The following is an 8,184-nucleotide window of genomic DNA, read 5'->3' on the forward strand; positions in this document are numbered from 1 at the left end:
CAGTGCTTCACTTACTTCATCTATAAAACACGATGATGACCCATTGTAGCAATTTCTGTTATGTTTCCAGGTAACAAGAGTGGAGGTTAGAGGTTTGAGTGGATTTTTGTTGAGATCCTCCAGGCCTTGTGAAGAAAGGAGGTAAACATTTAGAATTATTATGCACTTTGCTTTTCTAGAGGTAAGCTGCCCTGGTCTATGGAGATTGGGAAAGCAGCCGCAGCAGAGGCGGCCACACTACAGTGCTTCATCTGCGTGTCTGATGGTCTCGTTTTCATGTTACTGGGCCGGCCTTCACAGTGCTCACTCTGTTTCAGAAGAATCCCCAAACTGGTGACTAATACTAATGTTGGAGCAGTCCCCTCACTCAGAATCCCTGCACCCTGTGGCTGGCTCAGAGACCCAGGTGGAACTGAAAGCTACCCACGCCATCACCAGTCCTGCCTGCTCCGAATTAGAGCATGCTGGTGGGGTGACTTCCAATGGTCCCTAGGTAGTTTTTCATCTGTAGAAAATACATGAAAAGAATGCCAAGGAAACACCTGTCTAGGCAAACCCTACTCTTCAATCCAATTGCACCTGTAATATGTCTTAGAGAAATTTCTTGAAGTTTATTGTATGAGAATGGAACCTTTCTCTGGTTCCCAGAAATAATAGGGTTTTTTTCTACTATAATATTCTTTTGGCAATTTCAATGGGAATTTGGAGCATGGGCTCAGAGGATTGGAATCTCATATTTAATTCTATATTCCCAGCACCTAGTAAAAAATGTAATAAGTATAAAAAATGTCTATGTGATAAATTAGTAGAATGATCATATAATTTGTAGTCTAAATCAGGACCCTTTTGAAAATGAAAGGGGATACCAGCCAGATGAGTCACATTATTAACATGGATATAAAATAGGACTGTCCACAGGAAACCAAAATATATGATTGCCCTATGCATAAGGGAAATGGAAAATAAAAAGTACCAAGAAGGAGAAGTGGTAAGGTGGGAAAATGATGGAGAAAACAATATGCCTAGATGCCTTGGAAAACCAACCCCAAGGTACGGATTGAATGCAGGAAGTTTACTAAGCACTGTTGTTATCCTCAGTAAATATATGATGGAGTGAGAGAGGTAAGACTGGGCAGAAGCAGTTAACTGTGATGGGCCAGAGGAAACTGAAAATGCGATGACCCTGCAGCAATATCCTGAATCAAAGCAAGGAGCCCAGGCCTCTGTGTTCCTACATCTAGAGGCCATGGAACCCTGGGTCGCCACCTGCGTGAGGGGACACCAGGGCTGAGAGCCAGAGGTGTGCTGGGGAAGCGTCTTTGCAGGCCCGGGACAAAGCAGGAAGGTCCACTACAGCAAGGCCAGGCCCGGGACCTGACTAGGCGGCTTGTGAGTCCCGTTGTCCCGTTTTGGAAGCGGAAGTGCAAGTGCCCCGGGGTCTTGTCCAGTGTGAGCCTGGCCAGAGCTCCAGCTGTTCTGCCCCCTGGTTGCTTCGTGCTGTCTCTCCTGCTGGTGCCTCGCTAGCTGTCTCTAGACTTTCTGGACGAAGTGCGACAAATGAACAAGAAGTAGCTCTATTATCAAGTCCTAAATTTTGGAATGATTGTCTCCTCGGCACTAATGATCCGGAAGGAATTGATGCCATAACTGGAACTGAATGTCCAATTGTAGCGATGCTCAGTGGCAACACCGAACCCGCATTTCATAGAGGTCTTCTCTAACAAATCGGGTTGAAGATCCCATACGAATGGGAGAAATTATTGTTTTTAGGATGGAAGAGAGATTCTTATAGTCTTAAAGATCTATGACAAGCAAAATGGGCATATTAAGTTTTTGACCAAAGGAGATAATAATGTAGTAGATGACTGAGGCCTCAAACAAGGACAACATTGGCTGGAGAAAAAAGATGTGGTGGGGAGAACACGGGGGTTTGTTCCTTATTGGAATTGTGACGATTCTCATGAATGACTATCCTAAACTTAAGTATGCGGTGCTCTTCTTGCTGGGATTATTTGTGTTGGCTCATCGTGAGTAAGAAGCCTGTTTTGCTGCCTCTGGGAAGATGCTGTACTTTCTGTTACTGAATGTTTGGAGTAGATTCTGGTCTGTAATTGGTGGAGTGGAGAACACAGGTGTTGGCGCTTCTTGGTACCACTGGTTTGCATTAGTTCATGTTTCCATGCCAGAGTATGTGTGGGCGGGTGAGTGTGCATCGCAGGGGGCACTAGAGGGGACTTTCTTTCTTTCTTTCTTTCTTTTTTTTTTTTTGACAGGTAGAGTTATAGACAGTGAGAGAGAGAGAGACAGAGAGAAAGGTCTTCCTTCCGTTGGTTCACTCCCCAAATGGCCGCTATGGCCAGTGCTGCACCAATCCGAAGCTAGGAGCCAGGTGCTTCCTCCTGGTCTCCCACACAGGTGCAGGTGCCCAAGCACTTGGGCCATCCTCCACTGCCTTCCCAGGCCACAGCAGAGAGCTGGACTAGAAGAGGAGCAACCAGGACTAGAACCTGATGCCCATATGGGATGCTGGTGCCACAGGCGGAGGATTAACCAAGTGAGCCATGGTACTGGCCCTCAAAGGGACTTTCAATCACAAGATTTCCTATGTTGTCATTGTCACACTTTCACATTTTTGTACATCAGTGAATTTTTTTATATTAAAATGTTGAGCCAAAAAAAAAAAAAAAAGCAGTAGCCATGGGATGTGCACTGACTGTGAGCAGGTGGCCTTGCATTGGGTGAAACAGCTTTTTTCCCTGGGGGTCAGACCTGTAGAGGGATGCATCTCTGGACCTTCAACAGTCAACAGTAGCCGGAGGAAAGAGTGCTCAGGCCCCAAGAGGAACAGAGCTCACCACAATGTCCACTACAGGCTGTCTCCTGTGCTGCCCAATCCTTCCCTTCACAGAGTAGGTTTACCACACCTGGAAAGCTCCTATAGAATTCTGAGTTTTCTTTTTTGAAGGAAACTCACAAAGAGGCTGAATGAAGCCAACTATAGCCCCTGCCGCTAGTGCCGGTCTCTAGACCACAACCTGTACTTACAACTCCCTCCTCTACATTCTAGATCCCTGCCCCTCAAATAGCACTTCTGCCAGTCAGGGTGGCTCATCTGGTGTGTGGCTCAGGGTGTCATCAGGCTGTGACTTGAGACCTTTTTTTTTTTTTTTTTTTTTGGACAGGCAGAGTGGACAGTGAGAGAGAGACAGAGAGAAAGGTCTTCCTTTGCCGTTGGTTCACCCTCCAATGGCCGCCGCGGCTGGCGCGCTGCGGCCGGCGCACCGCGCTGATCCGATGGCAAGAGCCAGGTGCTTCTCCTGGTCTCCCATGGGGTGCAGGGCCCAAGCACCTGGGCCATCCTCCACTGCACTCCCTGGCCACAGCAGAGAGCTGGCCTGGAAGAGGGGCAACCAGGACAGGATCGGTGCCCCGACCGGGACTAGAACCCAGTGTGCCGGCGCAGCAAGGCGGAGGATTAGCCTAGTGAGCCGCGGCGCCGGCCGACTTGTGACCTTTTCTACTTGCCATCAGAATCATCAGAGGAGACCAAGAGATTATCCCACTGCACACCTGGGAGCCAAACATATTCCTCCTGCACACATTATGCGCCAGTAGCCCCACCTGCTCCTAGTGATCATGGTCCACACCCTGGCTGGGAAGTGACTCACTTCTCTGGCTGCCAGTCTCTTAGCTTAAAGGGCCCCAAATGTTCTAGCAGTAGCCATCGCTGAAAGCTTAAAGTTACTTGTGCCATGTGCCCTGGTGGATATATTCTCCCTCTAGAAACCAAGACCTCTAGGCCCACCCCAGAATCACAGAGAAAAGAAGCTATGTTCTTTAAGTCACTGGGTCACTGGGAAGGAAGTAAATGGGGCCGCTTTTACCCCGTTTCTCAGCCTTACTCGTCTGTATTGGGAACACAACACTACATAATGGCCATTGATTTGGGGGTATTCTGGGTGCTGGAAGACGGCACCCCATCCTCACAAGCTATCATATCGAAGTGTCAGGTCAGCAACTCCTAGGTGGTGGAATATAAGGTAGGATGAGTGGGTTCCATGCTCATGTACCCACTGCCATATGTGCCTCATTGGAAAACAGGTCCCTGGTCTGATGTGTTTTGCAGGGTTCCCTGTTGATGGATCAGTACTCTGTAAACAGAGTTGTTCTGGTTCTAGAACTGCAGAGAGGAAAGAAACATCCGTACCCCAGTCGTGTGTCCTGATGTATCACTGGCCATTTTCCACCACGTTACACCTAGGTCTATTGCAGAGGCTCAGTGCTGGGCTCTGCTGGCAGGTTGAACAACTGGCAGCAGCAGTAGCTAAAGTCATTGTTTGTGAGTGGACACTCTTGCTGTTGAGCCCATGAATCTCTGCTGCTGTGGCCACAGCCTTCTTGCATCCACAGCATCAGCACTGTGGTGCCTGAATCCCGAGGCTGGCTGAGTCATTGTTTAGGCTTGGTTGTTGACTGCCTCTTTCCTGGTAGGTGCTCTTTCTGGTGTGTGTTACTGTATGATTCACTTCATACTCACTCCCGTGGGCTCAACCATATGACTCTTTCCTTCCCAGTGCTCTCTGTTCCCAATCTTTTCCTCTTATCAAGTGCATGTACAGTCTTCTATGTACAAACAATGGACACTCAAGTGCATTGCATGAAATTATTTCCCACTGAGAGGATATCCCCTGCCAATCACTCCAGGCCACCCCTCAGTCAGGCAGTAGTGAGGTGTTACTGACTTGCACCACATGCCATACTGACCCATCTGTGACCCACACCTGTGTTTTTTCCTTCCTCATCAACTAGATGTAAAAAGCCCCTAATGCCACGCAGCCAGAGGAGTGAGCTCGGGGAGAGGCACTGGTACAGAACTAGTGGCAGGCTTAATGGAGGTATGGGCTATCGGCGCATAAAGCTTTCTGACATTCTCAGGCCTTGCTGTGTTCAACCTCAGGTGTACCACTTCCATCTCACAATACATTGCTGCTGGGCCTTCCAGATCTATGACTTGTTGGTCCTGACAGAATCTAGCTCATAATAGGCAAGTCTGACTGCATGATCACTTTAAAAGATATTTATTTATTTGAGAGGCAGAGTTATACAGGGAGACAGAGGCAGAGAGGAAGGTAAGGAGGGAGGCAGAGCGGGGGACAAGGCACACTGGTCCATCTGTTGGTTTACTCCCAGATGCCCACAACAGCTGGGGGAGGGCCAGGCTGAAGCCAGAAGCCAGGAACACTCTGGATATATCCAGATCTCCCACTTGGGTATCAGGAACTCAAATCCTTGGGCCAAACTCTACAGCTTCCCAGGTGTACAACCAGGAACCTGGATTGGAAGCAGAGGTGGGACTTGATCCCAGGCACTCTGGTGTCAGCAGCACCACAATGCTCCTCCCTGCATGTTCCCTTGATGTCTCATGATAAGTTGCACCATGTCTCTGGAGCCTGGAAGCACTCTAGGAATTGTTTTCCAAACATAACTGTCCACTGTAGATGGATCCATGTCAACTTGCAGCTTGAATCCAACAGTCCTCTGGAGGTCACATTTTCCCATGGAGCAATTAAATAAATAGCCATAGATCTTTTTAGAGAAGGGCTTTGTCAGTGACCATACATTTGCCACAGTGCTGTGGGGTCTGTTCTTCTGAGGAACTGCCTCTACACAACCAGGAGGTTCTAGGTCTGAAAACTGGCTCAGACCCAGAAGCTGCACAAGAGGTCATGACTATCCAGATGGATGCTCTCATCATCTGGGTCACCTCTCCTTGCTCTTTGTTTATCCTATAGGTCAAGCAATACCCTTGCTTGCTGCTCCTCTGTCTTGTCCCTGGGGATGTGGGCTGGGATTTCATGGCTGATGAAGGAAAAGATAGGACCACAGGATGCAAAAGGAGTCCTGCACAAGATGAGAAAGAAGTGGGCATGACCCAGAAGGGGATGAAGGCAAGAGCACTCCTGGGGGAGAGGAGAACTGGGGAGGAGCCAGAGAAGGATTTGAGCTCTCCAAAGGGCAACAAGTGGTTGGGGTCTTCTATAGCCTCAGGACTTGTCTTGTCTGTGGCTGGCAAAGGTTGGATGCAAATGTTTTGCAGGAGAGGCAAAATAAGCAGTGACTGCATAAGGATGTATTTATTTGGGTAAAGCAACTGGATATTTTAAATTTGAAATTTTTTAATTTGACTCTAGCAGGCTTTTGAGATAATTGCTCTAGGCTGCTGTGGAGATGTAGCCAACAGAGGGACAATATGCGGGGACTATCTTTAGCTACATATATGACAATTGTCTTGTGCTGTCTCTCAGCCTCCCTCATCAACTGGCTGTCACTCTGATTTGAGCTCATTATGATAATTTCCCCCACCTTGCCTCTGATGTCAGTGCCTCCACTTGGCCTCTGGGCTTTAGGAAGTCCCTCATTCCCATTGTTTTGGAAGCCCCATCACCTAGCAATATCTCTGGCCTTCTGCCCTGGTCCACAGAGGTCAGCCGCCTCCACATTCCTCAGTGACACTGGCGCCCCTCTTGCCAGCTTGTTTCCCATTGCTTTGATGAGCAGAATGGGGTTCTCCTGCAGAACATAATTGGCTGCTGAGTTTTCAGCATGCTCACTTCACTGAAGCCTGTGAAACCTTCTTCCACCGTCTTTCATGGCAAATCTGGTCCTTCCAGTTTCTGCAGTGTCAGCCATCACTTTATGCTTCCTCAAACCAACTTAAGTGTGTCAGCGACATCTCCCAGGATCCCAGCACCCAAGGGTTCCAGAGACTTGGCAAGGTTATTAAACTTGTGTGCTACAAGAGCTACACTCAGTGTGCTCAAGTGCTACACTCTCCTTTACCTAGCTTTGGGCTCTGTCCCCTTGATCCGGTACCCTCATGGTTCATCCCCCCATAAACTCCTCTGGCTCTTGTTAGTACACATTGGCTGAGTCCCTCAGCTCCTTCAGGGAATAGTACTTTTCCTCAGTAGACCCAGCATGTCCCTGGCCAGGCTCTGTTGGAACCTGACTTCAGATTGTCTGATGGCAAGCACTGGAGATGGGCTTAGTTACTGGGAGGAGTGTGCGTTGTCTGTGCCTTGTCATACAAGTGGAAAGTGTCTTTTTTCTTTTTTGGATTTATTTATTTATTTGAAAGGCAGAGTTACAGAGAAAAAGAGGCAAAATCAAAGACAGAGAGAAGCCTTCCATCCACTGGTTCACTCTCCAAATGGCCACAATAGCCAGGGCTGGGCCAGACCAAAGCCAAGAGCAAGGAGCTTCATCCAGATCTCCCACGTGGGTGCAGGGACCCAAGGACTTTCTCAAATGGCCGCATTTCCTAGGCCATTAGCAGGGAGCTGGATTGGAAGTGGAGCAGCCAGGACTTGAACCAGTGCCCATAAGGGATGCTGGCACTGCAGGCAGCGGCTTACCCTGCTGCACCACAGCGCCATCCCCTGAAAGTGTGAGTCTTCAACAGGGGGGAGTAGGTTACTTCTTTAGGCCCAAATGTTCAGGAGCTCTGAACAGTCAGGACACTGAATGTAGACAATACCATCTCATCTGTGAGGATCCATTCCTTCCCAATCAGGGCTCTGGACATCTGTAGCTGTGCTCCTCATAATTCCATTCTAGGCTGATCTTTGGCCTTTTCCGTCCTTGATCTGAGGTCAGGAGTGTCTCTTCCACACTGCCAGGGAGGCCCCCTGCTTCTACACGTAGCCTCTAGCTGGTGATTCATCTCCCTCAGCCTTGCCTGGTCTTCTCTGAGGCACCAGGGACCCTCAAGAACAGTGATCCAACTACTATTGTATCATTATTACTACTCTGGCTGCTTTAGACTGGATATTTGTGCCCACCCCTTCCCCAAATGCATAAGTTGAAGCATTAACCCCAAGGTGAGAGTATTTAGATTCAGATGAGGTTATGAAGGTGGAATTCCTTTTTTAATATTTATTTATTTATTTGAAAGTCAGAGCTGCACAGAGAAAGGAGAAACAAAGAGACAGAGAGAGAGAGGTCCTCCATCCTCTGGTTCCCTCCCCAGTTAGCCACAACAACTGGTGCTGTGCCCATCTGAAGCCAGGAGCCAGGAGCTTCCTCCAGGTCTCCCACACTGGTGCAGGGGTCCAAGGACTTGGGCCATCTTCCACTGCTTTCCCAGGCCACAGCAGAGAGCTGGATGGGAAGTGGAGCAGCCAG

At 48.7% G+C, this 8,184-nt stretch overlaps 1 pseudogene; it reads left to right on the top strand.

Moving 5' to 3' along the window:
* Positions 1-1,530: 1,530 nt before the first annotated feature.
* LOC133775187 (signal peptidase complex catalytic subunit SEC11A-like) lies at positions 1,531-2,035 on the top strand (annotated as a pseudogene).
* Positions 2,036-8,184: the final 6,149 nt, after the last annotated feature.

This window comes from Lepus europaeus, chromosome 16 (assembly GCF_033115175.1).
Source record: "Lepus europaeus isolate LE1 chromosome 16, mLepTim1.pri, whole genome shotgun sequence".
In the NCBI taxonomy this organism is placed as follows: domain Eukaryota; kingdom Metazoa; phylum Chordata; class Mammalia; order Lagomorpha; family Leporidae; genus Lepus; species Lepus europaeus.